Raw genomic sequence first — 27,586 nt, forward strand, 5'->3', positions numbered from 1 at the left:
TCTAAGCCAAACTACAATAGTTAAGTCTTCAGAGTTTAAAAGAATTTATGTCCCATAGCTTTGGGCCAGGAACCACAGGGTTCATGACCACATTAATAAGCAGCCATCTGAAGACTCTATGGCAAACATTTACTTGACTAACCATGTGCAGCCCGGCGTGTTTACACAGGTGTTGTAAATGTACTGAATGGCATTATTGCAAAGATGGATGTTAGCAGCAGTCTCAGGATCTGACTCCTGTCATTTGCCATGGGTTTATCAAAATTTGCCAAAATAAAGAGTCCCGGAAAGCTTCCGTACTTTCAGAACGTGTAGCCTCAGTGATGGACGATCTGCTGCACTGGTGCCCAAAGTGACGCTTACGGCCAGCTCTGCTTTCATTCAAGAAACACACGAGACGGGGGCACTGCCCGTCACTAACGTTATCTCCGGCAATTTTCCATCTTTAGGCATTGGGAGACGGGTTTTGCTTTTTTTTTTTTTTTTGAATCTTTCCCTTGCCAATCTCCACCTTTTTTGGGGGGGATAGGCTTTCTTGGGGGTATATAATCCCTGGGAGCATGCTGAGTTCTTTAAAGGGTAAGGCGTGGCTGTAGAAGCCAGGAAGGGAAGGCGAGCTGGAGATCACCCCTTGATCTCGAGCAAAAAAAGAGCCCAGAGGAATAGGCGCAGCTATGTGGTCATAGCCGGTCTCCCTGAAGTATTTGATCAAAAGGAGAAGAAGACTTTTTGCTGTGGATTGCAGTGGAGAAGCTGGAACTGTGACCAGTCTGGGAGGATTGGGGTCCCCCTCCTGGTTTCTAGAAAGGCTGGGTCATTTGGGTTCTTTCTGCCTAAGCGACCAGGAAAGCGAGGCTGAAGGGGGAATGTGAGCTTTTAGACTTTTTGCCCAGGCTGCAAGAGTGTATGTGACTGGGGTGAAGAGAAGCTGAAAGAGGCGAAGGTTTTTGGATTACCGTTTTTTTTGGAGTTTTGAACTGCTGGGATTTTTGAGAGCGAGTTGCGGGGCTTGAGAATATTTTTGCTGTGGATGATGATGCGAAAGGGATGGACAAGGATATTGTTCATGGTGGTAATTTATTTGAGGCTGATTCATATTTTTGTAATTTTGGCTTGGATTCTTCTCTTTAAGTTGACCACCACAATGGGCTCCTGTTTCTTTTTCTTGACCCCAGTGCAGTGACTGAATGAAGGGACCCTGGTGTGAATTTTGCTGGTTACCCCTTTTGCTGATTTTGGCTTCAGGGTTATAGTTTGGGACCATCTTACACCTTTTGGAGAGTTTTTACAGGGAGAGCGTGTGAGCCAGTGACGGTGTTTTGACCGATGGACCCAGAGACTCTGAAGATTAATTTCTCCCACTTCTCCCCTCCATCAGGACTTGGACCTGGACCTGTGGCAGCCCTGAATAGTGTTCACAGCTCATAACAGGGGCCAGGTACACACACATCCCAATTGAAAATGGAGTTGCCTTGCCAAACACCTGTACCCCAGTGTGATCATTTCAGATGTTTTGTGTGTTATGGTACTGAGCTCACAGGGCCAGTAACTTTTAAACAGGCGCGCGGTTGCACATGTACAAACATTTGTCGGCCCGCACCCAGGGACGTGGTCACACGTGCACCTATGCACGCAAGTGCCGCTTCTATCACATAAGTGGGGGGATTTTAATAGACGTGGGCGCCGACGCCATTACCAGTTTTTCCAGTTTGTTCCCAGTTTGCCCAGGTAAGGGATAGGACTTCCAACACCCCCCCCCCCCAGTTTAATAGCCTCCTTTCTCCCCCGTTAGCCCCGACCCTTAAAACCCCGCCGATCTACCTAGAATTTTTTGTTTTACAACTTACAGGTCATCCACAGCAGAAGTGAAGTGATGTGGCAGGGGACCCCAGCGCGCTCCTATGTGCGCCAGTATTTATACACTAATTTCAATGTGGAATCCTGGAACACCCATTGCCCTGCCCAGACCCCGCCCCTTTTTTGGAACTTAGTTTTTAAACTCCGCTTGGCCTGCGCCGGTCCAACTTGTGCATGTATCTCCCGGTTTTGGTGCATGCTGGGCTTTTAAAATTCCCCTTAAAAGGTTCTTCATACCTGATGTGACCAGTAGCCTACCCCCAAAATGTTCATAGTTTCTGTTCCTAGTGCTGGGTGTAGTTTGAGCTCCTCATACAGGTCCCTGTCACAGATACCAGGAAGAAGTTTAGAAATGCATCTCTCTCTAAGAGGAAGCTTCATTATTTTTATGGAATGTCTCCTTGACTAAATCAAAGAGCAATTTCTTACTAAACAGGACAAAGAAATATAGGGGCAATATACTTCAGTGCAAAAACTTTATGCCATGTACTAACTATTCACTATCAAGTAAATTATCAGAGGGCCGCATGCATAAAAAAACCAGGGGTTACATGCGTGGCCAGGCCTTGTGCCCACTGCGAGCATTTTAGAATGGGCCCAGCCACGCGCGTAACCCCCGTTACGTGCACAAGTACCGGGCCCTGAAAAAAGAGTGGGCCAGGGGGGCAGGGACCTGTCCTGGGGAAGTGCGCGCCGGCAGCTGGCTGGCACGTGGAAAATACTTACTGCTCCAGAGGAGCAGTAAGTAGTGCAATAAAAAAAATACTTGGGGTAGCTAGGTAGGGGTTAGGGGTCAGGGTGGAGAGGGGAAAGGGAAGGAAAGTTAGGCAGCGGGGGGTTGGGAGGAGCGGATGGGGAGGGAACTGGAAAAAAGGCTGATCATGTTGCCGTGCATAATTTTAAAATTTCTCCCCCCTGCACGTGCGCATATGTTAAAATCTGGCACGCATGTGTGCGTGCGTATGTTATAAAATCGGCACGTCCATGTGCACGCACCGGGAACTGCACACAATTTTGAAAATTGACCCCTATGTCTTTTAGCACAACATAGATAGAGTTATGATGGCTAACTATATATATAGATAGATAGATATGTAAATTACCAAATGTTTTCCAGTTTCCAGCTTTGGGAGGAGTTTCACTTTTAGACCATTTCCAAGTGTTGGCTCTTTTCCATGTTTTGGGGTTTGGACAGTGAAGCCCCTGTAAACTGGGTTTTGCGTGATCAAAGTGTGGTTGGAGTTAATTTTGGTTTGGATGTAGCTTTGGGTTGAGGAGGATGGTTTTGTTCTTGGTGGATCCCAGTAGGCCCCCTGCCTGCGCCAGTGGGATAAGCAAGGCCAGTTACCCTGCTAGAGCCCTCCAGACCTAGAGGGTACTGTCTTGGCGCGAGGAGAGCAGAAAGGTGAAATTTTGGCTTTCAAGAGAAGTGGGTGTTTTTATGTCCTGCTGCACAGCTCGGGAGGGAAATCCCCTGCCTGAGGGGAGAGGACGGGATCTCTATGCTCTGTGCCCAGTCCAAGCAGATTTTCAGTAGCCCGGGAGCTACCATGCTCTGCACCCAGTGAAAGTGGGGCATGTAACTTGCCCAGAAGAAGAACTGTTTTGGAAGAAGCTGGGTTTTTTTTGGAGGAGGAAGGAGATATTTGTCCATCATCATCTCCTTGCCTGTTTAGAGAGATAGTGACTTAATTTTCTTGCCCATCCCTGGGGAAAGAGATCTGGACACTGACTCAGAGGCTGCAAGATACATAAGGGAGCAGGGGTGCTCGGAGTTACAATTCTACTACACATGTTGATGGGGTGGGGTTTTTTTGCTATTTTTGCCTGGATCTTATTTTTTAAGTTGCTGTAAACTTTATTTTTTGAACACCACTCCACGAACCTGCCTGTTTCTTCAATTTAAGATCCAGCCTGCTGAGAACTGCTAAAGTGAGTACTGGAGAAGGAAGGACTAGGGCCCTGGAGGCTTTTAATCCTCCCCATCATTGAACCCCAGCTTCCTGGAGCAGAGAAAAGTGTGAGAATAGTGAGAGGTCTAGGATAGTGAGCTTGTCCCTGAGACTGTGTGACTAGAGGGGCCACTGATGCAGGGCTCACACAGCACGGGATTGGCCATGCTAAAGAATATTGAGTTGTTTGGGCATTCAGTCAGTATGTACAGTAAGGGAGGCAGTGTTTACTGTTTATCACACAAACTTTAAGCCAGAAAAAGACCACCACCTGGAGGATAGTATTAAGTGCATAATACATAAAGGAAAAAAAAAAGGTTTACACCCTGCAGGATGGTTTGTTTCACTAACATATGAAGCCTCTTGCGCTCTGGCTGCAGCAGCAGGGGCAAAGGAAGAAAAGAAAGAGAGGAAAGAGCCCCGGAACAGCAAGGGAGAGAGGAGGTGAGGCTCTGTGGTAACTTGAGCTGTAGCAGCTTAGAAACAGCCAGAGGGAAAAGGAGGCAGACTCTGGCTGTTCCTTCAATGCAGTTTGTTTACAGTGGAAACAAAGTGAGATGCAAAGCAAAACAAACAAATTAGGGAGCTCACCTTGACTTCAGGCAACACACACAGTCTTTAAACATAACAGGTCAATCTCAAACCTTAAAGGGAGCAGGTCTTAGCATCAGGTGGGACTCTGTCTGTTTCCCACGGCTCCACTTAACCCCTTCTGTGGCTACGCCTTTGGTCTGGTCTATGAATTACTCCTATGCTTGGGGTGGGGAGTACCACATGAGAAATTATATTTACTAATAATTTATCTTTGGGTTCATAGCCTGGGGGGGGGGGGGGGGGGATGAGCAGGGTCCTGGTCACCCCGATACCACAATTCTGTCCCCTTCCTAAACAACCTCTCACTTGTGGCAACACAGTCCAGATAAAATCATCACACCAGAGTAAAACAGTAATTAACACTTTTACTAGTATTGTGTAAGTAGACAGTAAATCCAGCCAGAATATTAAATGGGAAAAGTACAGTAGTGAAGTATAATATAAACTTGCAGCTTTCTTATTTTAAATCAAGCAATGCAGAAATAATGGGTATGACCTGTTATGCAGGGCAACCAACATACTCATATAGGACAGTAAAAAAAAATTAAGAAACACTAATAGAGAAAAGTTAGGGAGAAAAGCCGTTAAGTGCACAACTTTCAAAAATAGTCTTTACCCCTGAGTACTCAAAAAGGGGGAGGGGGGGATCACCAGTTTGTAAAGGGTACACCCTGTCCCAAACACAAAATTGTGTGGGGAAAAAAACCAAGCAAATAAATGAAGAAGTATCTTTTTTATGGTAGAGCTGCTAGATAACAGACCAAATAGACAAGCACTGCAGTGTGTGAAAGGTCTCCCTCTCCTGGGGAGCTTCCACAAATGGTTTACTTGGTACTAAAGAGAAAGCTGGCCTGGTTTCAGTCTCTTACAGAAAGACCACAATCTATCAGTTTCTCCATTCCAGCCCTATCTTTTGTGTCTGTGCCTGCCAGCACACCCGACTTCAGGTGAAAGGCTGAAGCAGTTAAGATGAGATACTAAATTTGTGACAAAAGCCTTCTCTCTCCTCTGCTAAGATACTCTCTGTGCAAAGTTTAGATTACTTAACTCAGACTCTTAGGATGGTGATCCATCTAGGTGTTCCTGGACCTGGGTATCTTTGCAAAAGAAGTCTCAGCTCCTGGCTCCTCTGTCCCTTGTTGGTATTTTACATGTATGTAACTCGGTTATAAAGCAAGAACAGCAGTTTGTGTCTCTATTTCCTCAGAGCGCAGATTTTGTCTCTCCCTCTCGATAATTAGCTCTTCAGGTGAAGAACTGATTGCAGGGCTGCCAGATGTACTCCTCTCTTCCTGGCTTCTGGCTCCAATTCCTGGCTGTCCCCACCCTACAGAGAGAGAGAGAGCCAGCCAAACTGTGCCTTTTTTTTTTTACCTTGAATGGTCTCCCAGCATTCATTTGGCTTCCTCCATTGCTGTCTATGTAGTGCTGTTTTCTGGGAAAGGCAAAACAATCAGCCCTTTTCCCAACTTATTAACACTGTGAGATGCTGGTTCATGCAGAACATCTGTCATTCACAGGAGAGCACACAGGGGTTTTGATGTATTTTTATATTCCTTCCCCTTGGCTGCGGCAGGTTGCAGCCTGTGCTGGGATGGAACCCTTTTTTAACAGGTTCAAAACACATCACTAAGATCCAGATGCAGCTCATTCCACATTGTAAGGGTCAAACACATGATAAGCTAGTGGGGACAGGAACCTGGTTTGTAGTAATAATTTGCTACACTTCTAAGCCCTGAGGTCATATATTCTGGTGAAGGACTCCTCCCTTTTCCGAGGATTACTTGTGGATCTGAACCTTAAGGGAGGACTGGGCGAGGCTTCTGTGCCTTGGCCCTTAAGGTGGTCTGAGGGAATTTTCTGTACAATCCCTCACAGCCTCAGCAAGCATCACTGCAGAGCAAACCTTGGAGTGATATTTTGGTTCAAATACCTGATGTCTTTTCACAATTAGCTAATTTATTTTTCCTCTCTTCTTCTCCCACTATTTCCTGAACTTCCCCTCTGTATATACTCCATTAGGATTTTCTGTTCCTACCGGAGGCAAGAGGCAGCTGACTGAGCTTCCGGCAGTGGTAATGAGCCAGGCCAGCTCTACCATTAGGCGAGGCTATTGTTTTAAGTTGGGTGGGATAGTGCTGCAGGTGTCAAAGCAGCAGGAGCATGGGCAGAGTTGGGCAAGGAGGCATTGGCTCCTCAATCGCACATGACCTGGGTTGCTAGTGTGCCTTTGTAGTTGGGGTTTACCTTTGGGTGTGGCGGCAGCAGAGACAGCGCAGTACATGTGTACTTCTGCGCATTATTGCTTTTCTGTCTGCTGCCACATATCAGGAATCCACAGAAGCCAAGTCAGTGCTAGAATGGAGTCTTCTAGGTAGGGGCAGATTGCCCTTTTTGTTAGGCCATTCATGTGAGATCTATGGAATACTATGTGATTCAAACCACTGGTTGAACTGCATGGCAGAAAAAGTAGAAGATTAGAAAAACTAAGTGGCCAGAAGGCAACTGAAACTTGAGGAATGGGTAAAGAGCAGAGATTTAGGCACTGGGGGATTGGCTACTGTTAGAAACAGGATACTGGGCTTTTGATGAACCTATAGTCTGACCTAGTATTGTAAATCTTATGTTCTTGGAGTCAGCATACTGGACTCAGTGGACCTTTGGTCTAACTCAGCCTGGCATATCTTGTGTTCTTATTTGGGGGGGACGGGGGGACAAATAAGCTAGGTAGCAAAAATATGGGGACGGTACATGGGGATAATTTTCCACCACCTATTGCTTAGCCTCATAGTGGCTGAAGAGTGCAACCATCTTTGTGTCCTCCCTCAATGGCATCCACCGTGGATGGAAGCCTGCACTGCCTTCCTTCAGATGTCACTAATGACCTTAGACAGGCCACACTCCCTGATCCCCCATTCCTCCCACTGATACCTTTCTCCCCACTGCTGACCTGGGGTGGCAAGAGGAGGACTTGAGCAATGTTTTGGGCCATGGTTTCCTCCTCAAGCTCAGGGCTTGAATGCACTTTGAAGTGTGCAGTGCACCGTAGTGCAGCAGAGTACAAAGCACAGATTGGACCCTGGATGGCTGACGAGAAGGATGCAACTTGTCCTTCTCCATCTCATTTCTTCCTTTTCCTTTCCTCTCCTCTTCCTCCCAATTGAGATCTTCTCTCTCTCTCTCTCCTTCCTTCTTTCCTTCTCTACTATCCCCTGGTCCTCTTACCCTTTCTTTCTTTCCTTTCTCTCTCTCCATGCCTGAGATCACTGCAAACAGAGTCTGGTTTTCTGGAGATTCCATTTCAGTTTTTTTTACAGTACATTTTCTAATTAGTGTCACTTATTCTGCATTTGCTGAGGATCTGTCTCTGTATTTGTATTTGTTGGAGAAGCTGAGCCCTTCTTATTGTTTTTTTTTTGGGGGGGGGGGGGGTGGAAGGTGTTTTGTTGGGGCCGCCAAGCCTTGGGGTGAGGGTGGGGGGTTTGCAGGGGGCACCATCTCATCCCTTGCCCCAAGCAGCAGATTGCTTGAACTACCCTGGTGATGAGGGCTTCTAAATGACGGGGTTGAGAACCGCAATATTCTCTCAGATTTTTTAAAGACTGCACGTGCAAAAATGTGCAACTTTTTATAAGCCAACTTCAAATTTGTGCAACCAAGAGCCAGCATACCGCAAAGACCATTGGGATTTCTTGTGCGCACCGTGTTTTGCTGTGTGTACGGGGTTCACGATCTCCGCACATGCGCACAGCTTAGAGGGAACAGTGGTGGCAAGGGGGCTGCTGTAAAAAGCCCACTCGCCTACCCTTCCCTCCCTCTCTCTTCCATGTTCCCACTCCTACGTCTTTCGCCTACACTGTCATGTAAAACTGTTTGTTTTTCACATTAGAGACACTCTCTCTCTCTCTCTCCTGTAGAACCCCCCCCCCAAAAAAAAAAAAAAAAACAAAAAAGACCAACCAGGCAAATGAAAACAAACCAACAGACACTTTCACACACTCAAGCTCTCCAGCAGACAATGACAAGCTGGAGGAAAAAGAAACAGTAGAGGATTAAGCAAACAAAGAATGTTATATTTGCTATCCCTTTCGCTGTAAGCAAAAACCTGTTCTCCACAGCTGGGTCCAGAAGCTCTCCACATCCTCCTCACAGCTCCGACAGCAAGTAACTATGAAAGCCTGACTTTTCTAAAGAAGGGAGGTTTATGCCAACAGTTTGCAGGTCTGCTTGGTCCAAATATGGCTTTTTTTTTTTTTTGTCTTGTGTACCCCCCTCCCCCTCCAGGTTTAAGGCTGGAGATAGAAGAGGATCACATAAGAAAATGAATTAAATGAAATATATGCTGCAAACATAGCAAATAATGCAGATTCTTTATTCCAGAGAGGAACAACAGGCGTTCTTGGATATGTCCATCTGTCTTGATGACTCTTAACAGGTTTCTAGAGCAAAAACGGCCCCATCCATGCTTGCACACGTGGGCCTTGCACGAACAACGCAAAGTTTAAGAAGCCGGGGAAGTATGCGCGTTACATACCTGTGCGCGCGTCAAGAATAAGGAAGCAGAAAAGGGGCGTGGGGTGGGCGTTCCCAAGACTTACGCGTGTGAGGCGCAAGTCTGGAGATTTTGAGCCAGATGGATCCTGAACACTGGGTGGGTGAAGAGGTGGGGGGGGGGAGGGAGGGAGGGAGAGAGAGAGAGAGAGAGAGACTCTTTTAAAGAGATAATTTGATGCACTATGTAGCTCCTACTATAAGAGGGGCACTTTCAACTCAGGGTGGGGTTTGTTTTTTTTGGAGGGGAGGGGGACGGGACGGTGTTACATTGGTCTGCCTAGAGCGTGCTTTACTTGTAAGGTTTTTCCCTTTCACATTTCTTCTATCACAGTCTCTCTCACTTTATATTCAGCAGCCACCCCGGACATCAGTACATGTATTCAGGAGATTTTTTCCTTTCTGAAGAAAAGATCAGGGATTATTGAAGGAAAATAGCTTTACTGAATTAAATGCGGAATAAACTCAAATACAATAAAACAGCAACAGTGTTCTGTTTTCATATACAAAGAGATATCTAAATGACAGGATTAAAACGCTAATGTATTAAAAATTATAGTCTGTGATGAGAAACATACTGTAGACCCAAATTTTAAATAACACAAATCCAAAGAGCCTTTTGGAAAAAAACAAAACCAGAAAATGAAAAAAAAAGTTAATATTGGAGCTTTTTTTTTTTTTTTCTGGTGGTGAACTTAATAAGTTGTTGTTTTAACTAACAAGTTTTCCAATCTATAGTGAAAGCTGGCTTAATAACTGTACTGGTCATTCAAATAATCTGTGCCTCCCTCTCAGGAGATGCACTGTTTTAAATTTACAGTTCGCAGTTTTGGTTCTGTGCTGGCGCTGGCTGACAGTCATGCAGGTAAGATTCATAGCTGCAAGCAACTCAGCCTACACTGGGGGAGTCAAACCTCGCTGGACCCTGCTTCAGCCATTTCCACTTTCTTCAGTTGTGCTTCTTGGGGAAAAGTAAAAACACATCCCACATTGGCTGGTTTTGCCAATCACTTGGGATCCTTATAAAGACAGGGATCATGTACTTCTATTGCTGTAGAATAGCAATGTTGGCTTCTCTCTCTGTCTATTTCCCATGCTGGGAAGTCAAGTATGCTACTCACTTGCACCTACATCTCAAAATGCTGGTTAATTTTTTTAATCATCGGTCCTCGATTGTCCTCTTTTTAAAAATTTGTATGCATCTAAAATCATATCTAAATAAAACGTATCTTTTTAAATAGCGAAAGAGTCTCTGTTTCTTCATTTGACTTTATAGCAATCAACCCAACATGTACTGCATTTCAGAGAATATCCTGCCTCAGAGATACTTTGCTTCTCACAGCATTGGGAAAGGAACAGAAAAGGTTCCCTATTCAATGCTGTGAGAAGCAAAGGTTCCCCTGATGCAGGATATTCTCCGAAACGCGGTCCATGTCGGGATGATTGCTGTCAAGTCAAATGAAGAAACAGAGACTCTTTCGCTATTTGAGAAGATGTGTTCTTTCAGTTTGAAAACGACTCTGCATTTGATTTAGATATGATTTTAGAGGCATAATAATAATAAAAGGACAGTTGAGGATTTACGATTAAAGAAATTTAGCTGCATTTTGAGATGCAGGTGCAAGTGAGTTGCATACTTTGAAGTACCTTGTTCACTTGTATGAAGAACCTAAAAATCTTTGTGAATGTGTTCCAGTGAGTCACAGTGTGTGGGGAGGTATCTTCAAGTTTTATGGTCTTTCAGTCCACAGCCGTCTCCCTTAAAGTGGCTGTAAATAGGAAAATGCTGATTTTCAAAGTCCAGCGCCCTTACATTTTGGATCCTTAAAGCCAATGAAAAAAACAGCAAGCAGATGTTCTAAGGTTGAGCCTGCATCTACAGGAGAGAGTTATTGTGTGGGATGTACGATACCATGCAATATTTTTCATATCATTCATTAGCTTAGGGGTTGATATTTAAAAGATTTATGTGGTTAAAATCAGCGCTTAGCTGTATAAATCTGATTGGTTAAAAAGGTTCCCCTTGTGTTCTGACAAAAATCCATCCACACAAAATGTCTGTGTGCACATTTATTAGCTGGACAAAAAAAAGATGTTGCGTCTCAGGGTATGTCCAATGCAGGGTTTTAAAATTTAGCCGGTTAGTGTGATATGTAGTGCTAGCTTCCATCAGTAGAGGAAGCACTGGATATCTTGCAGGCTGCTGGGATCCCAACTGCGAGGACGCCAGAGGATCCTAGATCACGAAATTCTGTCAAACCCCAGAGCGACACACCGAGATGGCAAAGGATCGATAAGGGAGGCAAGCAGTTGAGGAGACAGCCCAGCGGTTTCTGTCAGCTATCTGAACATCCTGACTGACCCATACAGACAACCTGAATTTCCTAACAAAGGGTGATGTGCAGATGATACAAAATTGTTCAGAGTAGTTAAATCACAAGCGGATTGTGATAAATTGCAGGAAGACCTTGTGAGACTGGAAAATTGGGCATCCAAATGGCAGACGAAATTTAATGTGGATAAGTGCAAGGTGATGCATATAGGGAAAAATAACCCATGCTATAGTTACACAATGTTAGGTTCCATATTAGGTGCTACCATCCAAGAAAGAGATCTAGGTGTCATAGTGGATAACACATTGAAATCGTTGGTTCAGTGTGCTGCGGCGGTCAAAAAATCAAACATGGAATAGACTTAGTTTTTGGGTACTTGCCAGGTTCTTATGGCCTGGATTGGCCACTGTTGGAAACAGGATGCTGGGCTTGATGGACCCTTGGTCTGACCCAGTATGGCATGTTCTTATGTTAGCCGTTAAATTTGTGTGGACAATTCCATATGCACAAATGACTGCACCAATAACAAAAGTTTTCAGTTGCAACTTTGTCTATCTGGTAAGCTTCTGAATATCTGGACAAAGTTAACCACTTTAGATTACTGTATATACTCGTGTATAAGTCAATCTCGTGTATATGTCGAGGGCAGTTTTTTGGTTCAAAAATTAAGAAATTTGCTATGACTCATGAATAAGTTGAGGCTTATCCCTGTCCATTCTCTCCTTCCCTCCCCCCCCCCCCCCAACATGTCTATCCCTGGTCCATTCACCCACAGGCTGAAGACATAACCAAAGCAGCTCTAAAGAGACCAGTGGCAATAGGACAGCTTCTCCCTCGCAACCCCTCCTGATCCTTTAATTCACTCGCTACTTGCAAGACGTCGGGAGTTGGGATTGCTCGGGTGTGTCCTCCCTCCTCCCCCACCGGGGTCCCAGTGTTGTGCTTTGAACTGCGCCAATCAGGCCCTGGCAAGGATAGGACGCGCCTGAGCAACTGCAGCTCCCGTCGACATCCTGCTAGCAGCGGGTAAGTTAAGGGATCGGGAGGGGGTGAAGGGGAGAAACTGTCCTACTGGCCTCTTTCTAGCTGCTTCGGGTTGTGTCTTCAACTCCATGGATGAATGGACTGGGGATCGCCATGGTGGGGGAGGGAAGGAGTAAACAGACCATTAACACGTGGATAAGGCCACCCTGTTTTTCAGGATGAATTTTGAGACTTAAATTTCTTGACTTTTACACGAGTATTACGGTAACCATTAAACTGTCCAGATATTCAGCAGCGCAACCGGTCTTTTAATGCATTGTGCACTGTCGGATGCTTTTTTTTCATACAATCATTTTGGTAAGTCGTGTGAGAGCTGACCAAAATTATTCTTAAGTATTCTATCCCCTTCCTTCTGATTCTTAACATCTGAAAGCAGCTAATGGGGGGGAGGGGGAGGGGGGGGGGAATGACACATAATTTGAATGGACACCAGGAAAGAGCTTCAGTTTGAGCCCTGTACTTAATTGATTTGAACTGGCAGTATATTTTTATTCTAGCACAGTTATATTGTTGAGCCGTGACTGGATTGTGGCTATTTTTGTTCACCCGCTGCAGAGATATTGTGACATCTGGCCTGCTGAATGCTGCTGCTTTAACTGAAAAAGGGCATGAGCTATTTAGGTGAGTCACTTTCACAAGCCTATGTTTAATTGTTAGGTTTATATTGGAAAGTTAGAAGATGCCAGAAAGTTTTTTTTTTTTTTTTTTTTTAATCTCAAGAAAGGGCATGCCTTTAATCCCTAAAAGCCACCCATCACTGTTTAATTTTCGTTTGTTCTTTGATAGCTGTGCAGAATTGAACTATACATATTTACTGACTTTCAGGCTGGGTTGGGCTAATTCTTTCCTTTTAGGAGAACCTGCTCTAAAGAACCAGCTATGCAAGTGAAACTGACACCTTAATGAAGTGCATGTGGAGCTTATTCATGGCTGCGTTCTCCACCTTCGGAATGACTTCAGTGGAGGTCGATGTCGCTGAGAAGCGCCTGCTTCCTGTGCTGGTGTGGTTGCAGTGAGGATCACAGCATAGAAGGTGGCTTTCCCGGTTCCTCTAAAACAGTGAATTGTATTGTGTACCTAAAGGCAGGGAGCCTGGAAAACATGGCACCTGATATCCAACTGGTCATCATTTCACTTCTGAGAATGTTGGACTGTTTAATGTTAGATCAACTAGTTCCTTAACCGAAAACAACACAGAGTACATTTTGGATAGGGACAGTTCAGTTTTTATGGTGCTGTTTGCTATTCCTTTTGAATTTGTTCAATGTTAACCACTAAATGAAGAATGATTTGTCTTTAAGGTGTTGTGTTCTCTTTTTATTATTTCTTATTATTCTTATGAACTTTTGGCTTATTTAGTCCTGGTGAATGAGCAGGAAATAGACTACTTTTTCATGGTGATCCAGACCATGGGCATGGGACAGTGTAACAGGGAGTCAATGACTTTATTGTGGTACGCCCCCCCTTCCTGCTAATTCTGACCTCCCTGTGGTACTTCACTGTGAGCCCAGCTGCCATTGCATTCCGATTCCTACACCCCCTGCCGCTACCACTGCTGCTACACGCCAGTTCCCCTTCAGCTGTGACCTCTGCAGTTCCCACTCTCCTTGAAGCTGTGATTTTCCCCCCCTGAAGGAGGTTGGAGGATGAAGGGAGAAAGCTGATTGGAGAGAGGGAGTAAAGGAGGCTGGTGGAGTTAGAAGTGGGAGAGGAAAGAAGAAGGCTAGTGGAGGCTGAGACGAGACGGAAGAAAGTGGTTGGGGGCAGGCTGGGATGAGAAAGGCAAGGAAGCTGATGAGGAAGGAAGGTGGAGAAGAGAAGGAGGGAAGCAGATGGGGGAAGATGACTGGGAAAGAGGGCAAGAAGCGTGTGAGAAGGAAGGAGTAAAATAGGAGGCAGATTGAGAGAGGGGGGAAAAGGAAGTTGGGTAGAACGTGAGAATTGGAAGTAGGGAGATACAGGATAGCTTGGAAAGAGAGAGAGGGGTGCATGGACAGGTAGGGCAGATGGAGAGAGAGAAAAATGAAGGGAAGAAGGAAGATGGGGGAAATGAGAAAAGTCTGCAAAATAAAGACAACAGAACTGAGAATATGGCCAAGGAAATGAGGTGCTAGCAAGCAGAGGATAGGTCACATCAGAGACATAGAAAGTTTGGAAAATAGTTTAATGTTGGTGAAGGTTTGAATTGCAAAATAGTAGTAATTTGATAATATTACAGTTTTAGTAACTGTAAAATATAGTAGTAAAATATATCTGCAGATTTAGGTGCAGAATTAGACACAGAATTAGACACAGAATGGACACAGTCAGTCCATTTTTTTAAACTCCTATCCAAATGTATTCTGATGGGTGAGATGCAGGTGCGCTTTCATTAAAGAAGACCACATGTGCTTGGGTGCAGTGCTGCTGACTGACTGACTGACCTAGCTTCTTGTTTTCCACAGTAATTCACAAGGCTGGTCCTTGAGACCCTCCAAATAGGCCTGGTTATCAGGTTAACTAAAAACAGAAACTACCTGATTATTAAAGCAAATGCATTCATGAATATAGATATCCTGAAAAACAGATTTGTTTGGTGATTTTGCGGACTGGAGTTGAGAATTGTTCATCTACAAAGTCAATGGAGGAATCAGAGCCACTTTTGATTCCAGAATGAACGTGAAGAAAAATACCTAAAAAACATAAAATATATATATATATATATATTGTAGATATTAGAAGATACCTGACTGGATGTTAGACCCTTTCTTCACATATATCTGAGAGCAGTGTTGGCTAACATTAGTGGGCAGTGTCACCCTCAGTATTGTTCAATATATGAGTTATTTGTAAAGAGAGAAATCTCTGGGTATATGTCAAATGAGCTGCAGTTAAATGAACCATAGATTGAAATTAGCATTTTTATGAGCTGAATACAAAGACTTGTGAAAATATTCTTGCAAGTGGAAGATGAAAGTTATATTCAAAATATAGTAGACAAGATCTTGACATAATTTATTGCATGTGAAATAGAAAGAGAAAAGATGGGAATAATATGATCCCTGATTACGGTAAAGCAAAAGGGGGTAAATGCCTCACTATTTAAATAAAGTAAAAAGACAAAGACAATGTCAGCATGAAATCAGCTGCTTATTGGCTTTTTTTTGCATGCTCAGCTAGATCTGGCACTGCATGTATCCGAGCATGGTAGTATTGGAGCATCTGTGTAATATGTATGTGACGGGGGTCCAAGCCATCACTAATATTTCCCTTGTATATTGGATATTTAGTAGCTGTAGGAAAGGTTTTTTATATTTTTGATTCCTTTTTGGGAATATGGCATCTGGGGTATTTATTTCCCAGGAGCATGCTCAGAACATCAGTGGGAAGGAGGAGCTGAGAGAGGGTAGAGGGCTGAACATAGAGTTCCCCAGAATCTCAAGGAAGCAGAGTGTTGAAGGTAGTAGTGGAAAGGGAGAGTAAGTGATCCCTTCAGGATTTCCACTTTCTTACAGAGCTTTGGATCCCCTCAGGACCTATAAGGAGGAGAGAGGAGATTGGAGCAGTCTACAGGGTCTCAAAGGACAATAGTTGAGTACCTTTTGGAGAGGCCTTTGCTCATCACTTTTGCATTTTGATATTGAAGGACTTTTGGATAAAATATATTTTGGACCTTGACTTGATTAGTTTGAAGGGAAGGACGTACCCCCGGTATGCCAGAAGATTGGGGCAGGGATATGGTTGCCTGAGCAACCTGAAAAAGCAAGGATAAGAAGACTTTGATACTTTTTGATACAAGGACTCCAAAGGGCTATACCCCACTGAGACAATGTGAGACAGTTTTTCCAGTTTGAAGAAAAGTTAAAATTTGGATCAATTGAAATTGGATGTTCTTGTACGTGAGGTCAGTTATCCTGGTCCTGCAGTTTTTGTGCTTGGGGATTTTCTTCTATTTGGTGTTTGACTTTATAGTGGAACTTCATTCCAGTTTTCCCACACTGTAAGGGGAGCAGTTTTTCTCCATGGATAATGGTACAAGAGAAGGGGAGGCAACACATAAGATGGATAAATTGACAATAATCTTCATTGCTATTACTTTTTTTATGCTATTAATTTTTTATATCGTGGCTTGGATTATCCTCTTTAAGTTATAGTAAAGACTTTTATTTAAACACGATTCTTGGACCCCAGAGAGAATTTTTTTCCTGATTTTCCTACTCTTTTTAGTGGTTGAACTGTATGGCTGGACATTGGTGTGAATCCATTCATATACTCTTCTTGCTGTTATTGCCTTCACTGCTCCTTCTCTGGACTATTTGGCACCTGTTGGAGATCCTCTACGTACAGTGTGAACATTGAGAGTGAAGAGTGAATAGACACACCAGGGCCCCCGGAAGATTATTCTTCCTCCCTGTCTGGACTGAATGTGGATCTGCAGCACCCCTTAGGGACAGATAAAGCACCAAATGTGGGAACGGGTTACATGTACATTTCAGTTTCAGTAATGGGGGGAGGCAGGGGAAGGATGGCAGACCAGGGTTTGAATTGCATCTCCACCACTTCACTGAGTCTCCATGTACGTAAGTTTAGAGAAAGTCTTTGTGGCACTGACCTGGTAACTGTGTCACTGATTTAGCACAGTATCAGTAGGACTTCTGAAAATATTTAGGGGTAGATTTTAAAAGGAACGCGTGCGGCCTACATGTGCGCGTGCTACCCGGCGTGCGTACATGTATGCCTGGCTTTATATCTTGCAGGCGCGCACAAGTTATACAATCGGGGGTCGGCGCGCGCAAGGGGGTGCACAATTGTGCACCCCCTTGCGTGCACTGAGCCGCGCTGCCTTCCCCCGTCCCTTCCCGTCCCCCTAGCCTGACCTTCCCATCTCTTCCTCTAACCTTCCCCCCCCCCCAGCCCTACTCTAACCCCCCCATATGTTTATTTTACCTTTTTCGCCTGCCTCTGGGCAGGCCGCAAGTTGCGTGCGCGAACCCCAGCACAGCAGCAAATATGGCCCCGCCCCAGACCGCCCCCGCCCCTTTAGTAAAGCTCCAGGACTTACACGTGTCCCGGGGCTTCATGCGCGTCGCCAGGCCTTTTGAAAATAGGCCCGGCATACGTAACCTTTTGAAAATCCGGCCCTTAATATTAAACAGAGATCTCATATCCACAAAAGAGATTGTAAGGCTAAGCAACAGCATGTCTGAAAGTTCTTTACTCAGAAAAGACCACCATATACTCCTGAAAAGGCAAACATCTTAGATCTCCAGTGGCGTATTTCATTCATTAGTGAGCACGTAGTTCCAGAGCTGTCACTAAACGTGATCTGATGTTTTTTTTGTTATATTCAGGAACTTAAGTTTTCACAGGTTTCACCTCTCCCAAGTGGTGCTCAAATCATTCTGGGTATTGTTCACCTCTCCAACCTGCTGTCTCTCTTCCTTTCTGAGCGGATATCATTATTTTGCAGAATTGCGCAATGCAGTGTTTCCTTTTTACTGTAGACATAGGGATTCCAGCTTTAGCATTGGACTGGTTTTTGCTTTTACCCCTTTAAGGTGAGGTTTTTTTTTTTCCTTTGGCTAGATTCATAGCAGTTTTTCATTCTTTCCATTGTTTTCATTGTAGCAAGAGTCACAATCAAGCCTTTAGTAATTAGTAGAGTTAAAAAGTGATGTTAGCATCTGTGATTGGCAGGGCCGGTGCAAGAGTATTTGGGCCCTAGGTGAGCTTTCGGTCATGCTCCCCCTTTCCTCATTTTACCCCCAGCACAACGCTTCCTGCTGTTGGCAGCAGTGACTTCAGCATAGCACTCCCTCCTTTGGCAATATTGGTTCTGGCCCAGCACAACCTCTCTAAGCCTTCTGCTGGTGAGATTTTGCTGCCCCTCACATTTTGGCGCTCTAGGCAACCACCTAGTTTGCCTAATGGAAGCACCAACCTTGCTGATTGGTGGATGGGGAGGAAGAACTGTAATCAGCTCAAGTAACACTGTGCTGAGTTCAGAGGCATGGAAAATACAGCCCTTTCCAATGAAAAATTTCAAAATGAAAAGACCCTGTGCCAAAGTGCCTGGCGAGACTCCATTAACACTGATTCAAGTAACTTTCCTTCCACCCTGCTGCGAGGGCCCTGTTTCCCCTCTTCCAAGCCCTTTTGGGTATTATGATCCCCTAAAGGGGACAGCCCCACCAGGGATTTTGGGTTGGGGCAGGAGGAGAAACTCAAGTTGAGAGGTAAGAGTTGGGGATGAACGGTGTTCACCCTCTTACCTTTCGCCCAGGATTCCTCACCAGCCCTCTCATCCTGGGCATATATTGAACAGATGGAGGGAGGCAGGGGTGGTCTTTGTGTGATGCAGCTAAGGGTTTGGGGTTTGCCCGAGCTGGGGGTGCAGTAGGTGCTGCTGGGTCGCAGTGGACTAAACTCTCTTGGAAGGGAGGCTCAATGTTCCACGGGCTGGTGAGGGATGGGAGGAATTGTGGCGGTATCACACTACCACTAGTTGGCCTGGCTGACTGATGGCAGTGCGTGGGATGACCCCCCCCCCCCCCCCCTTGGCTGGCCAAGGGTCTGGGCCAGAAGATGATGACTCAGCTGGTAACTTGGTGGGCAAGGAGACAGCAGCTCCCATGGTAGGCTGGAAGTGGATGATACAAAATCAGGTGGCTCAGGTACACTTGGGGGTTTATGAGTGGTAAATCTTGTAATAAAGATGCAGCCCTGCTTTTTTACTCTCTGTGGCCACAGCTGACATTGCCGTTGCTTGACTCCCGATCACCACAAACGCAACTCTGCCTCACGTGGTGACAAAATGGTCCGATTTTATTTGCGTAAAATATTTAAACAGGCTGCATTCGGTAGGAAACAATGAGTTATAGAGTTATACAGCTTTCAATTTTCTATGCAGAGAAACTGAGCTACAGTCCAAGAACTAAAAAGAGGGCCGCTTTAGCCCTTATTCCTTAACATCTGAACTTAGGACCATTCACTTTATAGTAGGGAAGTTTGAGGGCTGGGGTGCATTGCTTGATCCCCCTCTTTAATCACTGCAAGAGACCAGTATTAGAGGTTCTTTCAGTGGTAGGCTGATTTCCTTTCTGCTTCTCAGTTTGCACCAAGATCCCCGGACTGGGGCGACACTTTTAACTCCGCTGTGGATAGGGCTTTTAGCAAACAGGTTGTACAGCTTCAGGCAGCCTTGCCATGGCTTCTGTTACACTAGCAGCAGATTCCTTCGGTCGGCGGGTGCTGGACGCTGCGGCTTCGGTGGCTGCTTAAAACTCTCCTTAAAACACAGCAGATTCTGAGGCTGCTCACGTTGCACTGCTAGACACGCTTCGTCCAGAACCTTGTCAAGATCAACTCCAAACACCATTAAGGGTCTCTAGGACAGAGGTCTAGTGTCTTGCAAGGGATGGGGGCAGGCTTAACCTCAGCCCAGGGGTTACAGGCACACATTTTAAACTGTTTTATTTGCAATCAGCGGTGTCTTACTTTACATTATAAATGAGTGAGGGGCATGGGGTTAGCGACGTGCTAGACCAGGGACAGGGTGAAGAGTGCTTTTTAGTTCTTGGACTTGATTGTGTATGTTAGGTAAAGTATATTTAACTAAGCTGACAATTTCATAAAACATGAGCCGAAACAATATGTGTGTGATACCTGTGTTATTGGGACTTATCTAAATACATTTCTCACTAGCTTGCAAGAGATATGCTTCCTTCATCAGATCAAAAACAAATATGAGCAGGTTAAAATGTAAAATAATATAGTATCCCACATGGCTTTGATTAGTTTAAATGGCAGGAAAAAGGAACAAGTATGACTCACATGATGAAGTTCTGTCTTTTAGCGTGTTCAAAGCAATACAGAAAGTGTTGACATTGTGCTCATTGATAATTCCTTAATGAAAAACAATGTGTGGGGCTAGTCCGGTGGTTCAGTGCCAGTGCTGTGTGTTACCATGTAGGAGTGCTTGAGCTGGCTGGGGATGGGGAGCTTTCACAACCACTGGAGAGAGAGAGAGAGAAAATCTGTCATTTCGCAATAGTGACACCTGGTGGCCAGAATCGAGATGTCTGCATGCTGGGTTTGGCCAAGGACTGTTACAGTGGCTGGGCTAAATGGTGGAAGAGGGTAGGTTTATATACTGGGAATCCCCTTCCTCCCTAGTTCTAATCAACCTGAAAGCCCAAAAGAATAGAAGAAAACCTTAAAAGTGGTGAGCGGGAGGAAGAGTTTAAAAATAAAATGGAAAAAAAAATGGAAGGATAACTGTTTTTGTTTATAGGGATCAACCACGGTCACTAGGATTCCCCCAAGCCCTGCTGGCTGAAGAGAAGAGCTTTAGGGCTGGGGCTGGCCATGAAAATGAAGAGGACAGTAGCCTGTCCTGCTACAGCTGACAAAGGCTATACCACTTGCTGCACAAGAAAAAGGGAAACTGCCTAGGTGCAGCTAGCATTAGTGCAAATGCATTTTGAAGGTTGCCAACCTTGGTGGCTGTACAGTATGTCGCCTTCTGGAAGCTGTAGGGGTGTTTCAGAGATGAGCTAGTAGAGGCATTAAGAGGAAGGAAAGGAGCCCGAGATGAGGGATAATCTTGTGGAATGGTAGCAGAGGGAGAAAGAAGATTGGTCTTAAATTATACAAGAAATGAGTTTTTACAGAAAAAAAACCCTCAGTCTCCCATCCCATAGTTTGAGCTGTGCTCATGTACCTTTAGTTTTATATTTGACTAGAGAGCATGCCCTTTTTGCTGTGATGCAGTAGGAGCTGGTGTAGTAAGAGCTCTGATAGATATTCTGTGACTTTTCATCCTTTGTACAGTATATTCTGTGAAGTGAAATGTGCTTGTGAAGGTGTACAGGAGGTATCCTCCCTCGCCAAATTATTTTCTATATTTTATTGTTATTTTTGTCTTTCATCTGATTTGTGGGGATGGTGTTCAGAGGTTATTTTTTTCATTTAAACTGGAATCCCTATGTATATGTTGTATGCGGTTTGAATGACTGCCTTATCTGTTTGTATTTTTTTTAAATCACTGTTTTAATAGTGTCGGACCTTCTGTTGCATTTGTTGGCACATTTCTCTTCCATTCCCTTATTATAGCTTGGCCTGTTTTTGGCCATTACAGCAGTTTGTATTTCAGACCTGTCCTCAGTTTTCTACAGCATTTCTTTTTTCCTTACATTTAATATTTATATGCCCACAAAAAAACTCATGAAAGCAATTATAATTTGCTCTTCAGTTTTGATTAGAAAATGTTTCATATAGCTTCTTACTTTCAGCCCATTTTAATGGATATTTATCTAGTTTTATGGTTTCAACAATGATTACTATACAGATTAACTATATTGCTTACTATTTGCAAATCTGAAAACGATTTTGGATACATGGTAACATCTGCTGATTTAATTTCCAGGCAAGAATATATTAATTAAAAAGATAATTGCACCAAAAATATTTGACATTTTGCAAATGTTTTCAACAATTCTTAAGGAGGCGAAAATGAGCAATGCATTTGTAACCCCTGGCTCGCAGTACCGAAAATAAAAACCATGTGCTGATGGGTTCTGATACTTCCGGGCACTGGTCTGTGGGTTCGGAAGAATGGTCGAGCAGATGGTTTAATGGACCAGGCTCTCAGAGGCTTCTTCCGGTGACACTTCTTACTGGACAGGGAAACCTTTTTCCTTCTCTGATGTTAACTTGACTCTCCCTTGCTGGATATGGCGGCCTCTCCAGATCCACCACAAATCACAGGCATCGTCCATCGAAGTCGCAACCAAACATTGGGAAAAGTATTCAGTTCATACTTTGGTGGTTCGAATGATGCCAAATTTATTAAAGCAGGTGTATCTAAGGAGGTTCGCAGGCTTCCACAGCAGAGAAGTCAAGTAGCAAATAGCAAAACAAAATGCCTTAGCAGCATAATAAACTCTTCAATGAAGGGAATTCAGTCCTGACACAATCTAGCATAGTTCATCTGAGAAAAGCAGTTACTTACTCTATTCCAAGGCTAAGAATAGATGATGAGATTTCCAAACAGGCTGCTTGCTCCTAGGGGCTCTTCCATAAGAAGCTAGGCCTTTAATCTATGAGTAGACTGTATAAATTACTCTTTCCATGGGGTGGGTATTAGGGATGTGAATCGTTTTTTGATGATTTAAAATATCGTCCGATATATTTTAAATCGTCAAAAATCGTTAGAGGCGCGATACAATAGGAATTCCCCCGATTTATCGTCAAAAATCGTAAATTGGGGAAGGGGGAGGGCGGGAAAACTGGTTTTAATGTCTGTTAAGAAAAGCATTGTCGTCCAACGCTGCAGCGTTTCGAGACTCATATATACTCTCTGTGTCAGGAAGTAGGCTGTGATTTGGGAGTTTCCTCGAGTGAATATTTAGTTAATTATACTCTGTTTCTGAAAATGAAATATATATATATATATATATATTTATATATATATAAATATGTGAGAAATTGCATTCTTTACATAACAGAAAACCATATAATTATGGAAGAGCAAACTAAGGACAGAGCCCATGGAAACAAATAATGTTGAACAATCACATAGTAGCGTTGAGCAATGAAAAAATTTCACACCAGTTACGTTTCACTTACTCGTAAGAACATAAAATTGGGTCAGTCCAAGAGTCTATCAAGACTAGTATCCAGTTTCCAACAGTGGCCAAGCCAGGATCCCAAGGGCTAGATAGATTCCAAGCTGCGTATACCAAAAATAAGCAGTGGATTTCTGCAACTCTACCTTAATAATTGTTAATGGACTTTTTCTCCAGGGATTTGTCCAAACCTTTTTTAAATGCAGCTATACTAATAGCTTTCACCACATCCTCTGGCAAAGAATTCCAGAGCTTAATTATGCGTTGAGTAAAAACATATTTTCTATTATTAGTTTTAAATGTATTACCCAGTAACTTCATTGTGTGTCCCCTGGTCTTTGTACTTTTCAAAAGAGTAAACAACTGATTAATGTTTATGCGATCCATTCCACTCAATATTTTATTTACCTCTGTCATATCTCCCCTCAGCCATTCTTCTCTAAGCTGGAGTCCTAACCTCTTTAGCCTTTCTTCATAGAGGAATTGTTCCATCCCCTTTACCTTCTTGTCACACTTCTCTGTACCTTTTCTAATTTTGCTATATCTTTTTTGAGATGTGATGACCAGAACTGAACACAATATTCAAGATCAGGTTGCATCATCGAGTGATACAAAGGCATTATGATCTTCTGTTTTATTCTCCATTCCTTTCCTAATAATCCCTAGCATTCTATTTGCTTTCTTGGCTGCTGCTGCTGCTGCACCCTGAGCAGAAGATTTCCATGTATTTTCAATGATGACACCTAGATCCTTTTCCTGAGTAGTGACTCCTAATGTGGAACCTTACATTGTGTAACTATAATTTGGGTTACTATTTCCTAAGTGCATCACTTTGCACTTCTCTACATTAAATTTCATTTGTCATTTGCATGCCCAGTCTCCCAGTTTTGCGATGTCCTCTTACAATTTCTCACAATCCTCTTGTGATTTGACAACTTTGAATAAGTTTCTGTCATCAGCAAATTTGATCACAAAATTATTCAAGTTATCAAATCACAAGAGAAATGAAGGTTGGGAAGATAACTTTCAAACAACTATGCGTAGTGGTATATGGCTGCGTGTAGTTTTACCATAATATTTTATAGCCTGTTTCACAGAATACTCATATTTTTACCTTATAACATACGTGCATATCTACTCTATGCTTAAGCACGAATATGTGCAATGCATTGAAATCACGTATATGAATGCACGTAATATATGTACCTTTCCTACCTATTTCAAAAACATACATGAGTATATTCCACACATGAAAGTAATGTAGGACTTATGTAAGTTGGCCAATTCTTAAACATTGACACATAAATGAAATTAACCAGTTTACCAATTTGTTCAGTCCTTCTCTAGGTCATCAAGCCCTTCCTGGTTCTGCGGCCTGAATTCCTCCCAGTCCACTCACCCAGTCAGTACTACACAAGAAACACATTTAATATCATGCCAGATAATTAGCAGGGGTAAAAATACCCCACTAGGTGGCAAATATATATGCGTTAGTGTCTTTTAAAAAAGGAAGTGTAAGTGTTGGCCTTGCTCCAGAAGGCCCCTAGACTGCCCCTTTTTTATTTGCATATATAATCAGTATGAAAGTGAAAATCCAAATGTATTTTCAACTTTTATAAAATATGGGAATAGTCAAGTACAGGCTTAGTGTGTTCGATTTGGAATGAGAAAGGGCAAGACTATGATCAATTAATTGTATCTTAGACGTTGGTCATAAAAAATCATTTTGGATAGCAAGTTATGTACTATTGGATCCAGTATTGTGGACGGGGAAAGAAGTGAGATGATTGTGTGGACTCTTTGAAGTTCTGTCGACATTTGTGCCTCTTTTGAACCTGTCAAGGAAGTGGGCTGTTTAAGACATAGTATGCTAAAGAAATAAAGATTAATTCATATATTCTTAAACCAGTGGGAGTGGGGAATATTATATATTTTGAAGAAAATAAAAATTTTTTTGCAATCTTTCCATATCTACAAGCTAAGCATCATAAATCAACCCTTGAGATTAGATATCTGTGACAAAGTTTACATTCTACGCAGAGACAAAGATGGTTAATAAGAGGAAGGTGGGCACAAGACGGATGAGCTCTGCTACAGAGAGCACTTTAGTTAGTCCCTTGGGGTCAAATTAGGAAAAGAAAGCCTCATAGTTGAGGCAAGTAAGGTCTGTGGGCCAGAGCTCTGTGGAAGGGGAAGACCAGAGTTCCATAATTCCATCTGCTTTCTTCCTCAGATAGGGTGAAGACCGACAAAGGAAATGGAGGGGGAAGGGAAAGAGATGTCTACTGTTGAGGTCTTTGCACATCTAGACTTGTCTGCAGTGGAGGAGGGAAAGATTCAGAGATTGAGAGAGGTTATACTCGCAAGATAGGAAAACTTGCCAACAGGCTTTGGCCCTCACATAGATCGAGGAGTACCACTCACTAAAAGTAGCTTTGAACACAAGAGTTGCTGTTTGAATCATAGAGATCCTTAGGGTGCAGAAAACTAAAAGTCAGAGTACTCCACCTAGGGATAGGATGAATCTAGGCACACATCAGTGTCTGATCCAGAGTCCATGAGATCAGGATTTCTAAGCTCATCACTTTTAAAAGGAGAGTACAGCTGAGGCTTATATCCAAAGTGAAGTTGAGACAAAGCAACTAGAGAGTGCAGCAATGCTAGATTGTCACTCGAGAAGCAACAAGATGTCCATGGTCGTCTTTCCTCATAACATCATAAAGAGATGAAAATTTCTAAATTCTTTAATCAAGATGAGGAATTTATTGAGGAATTTGTTATCCTTATTTTATAACACTATTTTGACTGAACAGACAAAAGAAAATTTAGTTGATATGGTAACAAAATGGTCTTCAATATTGAGGGCAGATATTCAGATTGGTGATATATATGAAAACTTTATGATTGCACATAAGTTAGCTGTGCTTTGCTTGTAGCTTTGCAAAAGGAGTGACCTAGTGGTTAGAGCAATGGGCTGAAAACCAGAGTTCAAATCCCACTTCCTCCACTGACACTCATTGTGATCTTGGACATGTTGCTTTATCTCAAGGGTGGCCAACTCCAGTCCTCGAGAACCACAAATAAGCCTAGTTTTCAGGATACCCACAATGAATATGCATGATATAATTTGCATACAATGGAGGCTGTGCATGCAAATCTATCTCATGCATATTCATTGTGGGTATCCTGAAAACTTGGCCTGTTTGCGGCTCTCAAGTATTGGAGTTGGCCACCCCTGCTTTATCTTATGTTGCCTCAGGTACTCACTCAGATTGTCAGCTCTTTGGAAAGGGATTTAATATTCATGAGTTCTAGTAAAGCTACTGATGCTCATTTGGTAAAGTGGGTTAAAAATATAAAAAAAGTATTATTGATAATAATTATTTAAAAGAAACACAGTTTAAAATCTTACATGTAGCCTTGATTCCTCCTACTAGTGAGTTACGAGAATTGCTTAGTCTCCTATCTGCTTGAAACAGAAGCCAAATGAGGGATCACTAGGGTATTATTTGTAGCACTGTGAGGTAATCTCAAAAATGTGGTAAGTAATTACAAACTGAACTTATGTGAACAGTTTATAACCACCTGCAAAATTGTCTACTAGCAAAATTCCTACTGTACCTGATGTAACTCACCTTGAGCTACCAATGAAAAAGCGTGAACTGAATCCAAAATAAATAAAATAAAATATATGAAAGATCTGACAAGCGTGGCAGTAATATTGGCTGAGAAGTATGTTCTTATTAAATGGCTAGAAGATACATCCCATCAAAATTGAAAAGACTAGCACACCAAAGCTATCTTTAATAACCATCATATTGGGTATCCTGTGTGTTCATAGACACACATCATTTAATGTGCATGGCACATCTTTAATTTTGATTAATGTGTAAAACGCTAACTTAGAAGTATTCTGATTTTAACTGGGATTTTTTGGTGAAGAAATAACCTATCACTTTATATATGTATTTTTAATATGTGTATTTTCACTTTACGGACCATTGCTGTGGTAAAAACAAAGCAGCAATGCTTGCTTACCGTGGGGTGTTATAATGGTCCGTAAAGTGAAAATACACATATTAAAAATACATATATAAAGTGATTGGGATTTTTTGGTGAAGAAATAACCTATTAAAATCAGAATACTTCTAAGTTAGCGTTTTACACATTAATCATATTTTGATTTGTTAACTCCAAAGAGGAATACATTCTTTGTTAACATCTTTAATTTTGCCACCGGTCATTTTTTTTATATGTGATGATGCAAGAATCCCATATGATGCAAGAATCCCATATGTCTTTTTTATAAAGCAATTTTTCTAATGTTGAATATAGAAATAACTCCGTGAAAATAGTGATGGTAAAAAAGCCACTTAGCTTATAACTCTTGAGAAGTCCATAAATTACAGCCCAAGGAAACTGGTTTGGTCACAGTCCTAGATGTTGAGTGTTGCCCGACACGGTCCGAGTTTCAGAAAACGAGTTCCTTCTTCACGGGGCTTAAATCTTCTTCCGACGTCTTCAATGATACTAACATTTTTTACAATATCTTTTTGAACATGTCTGCATCTTCTGCATTTCTTCAATTATAACTGACCTCCATTATAAGTGTCATACATTAATATTGGAGATAATAATGTAGGCTGAC

The 27,586-nt window shown here is 42.9% G+C and overlaps 1 protein-coding gene and 1 long non-coding RNA gene across 3 annotated transcripts in view; both read left to right on the forward strand.

The window, feature by feature from the left end:
• Positions 1–27,586, forward strand: part of SORCS2 (sortilin related VPS10 domain containing receptor 2) — a 1,741,628-nt gene that overhangs the window by 94,314 nt on the left and 1,619,728 nt on the right. The window lies entirely within an intron of this gene.
• Positions 12,163–13,625, forward strand: LOC115085528. The gene is made up of 3 exons (XR_003854878.1): positions 12,163–12,313; positions 12,887–12,952; positions 13,186–13,625. It is a non-coding gene; the product is annotated as an uncharacterized LOC115085528 (long non-coding RNA).

Source organism: Rhinatrema bivittatum, chromosome 1 (genome assembly GCF_901001135.1).
Source record: "Rhinatrema bivittatum chromosome 1, aRhiBiv1.1, whole genome shotgun sequence".
Lineage (NCBI taxonomy): Eukaryota > Metazoa > Chordata > Amphibia > Gymnophiona > Rhinatrematidae > Rhinatrema > Rhinatrema bivittatum.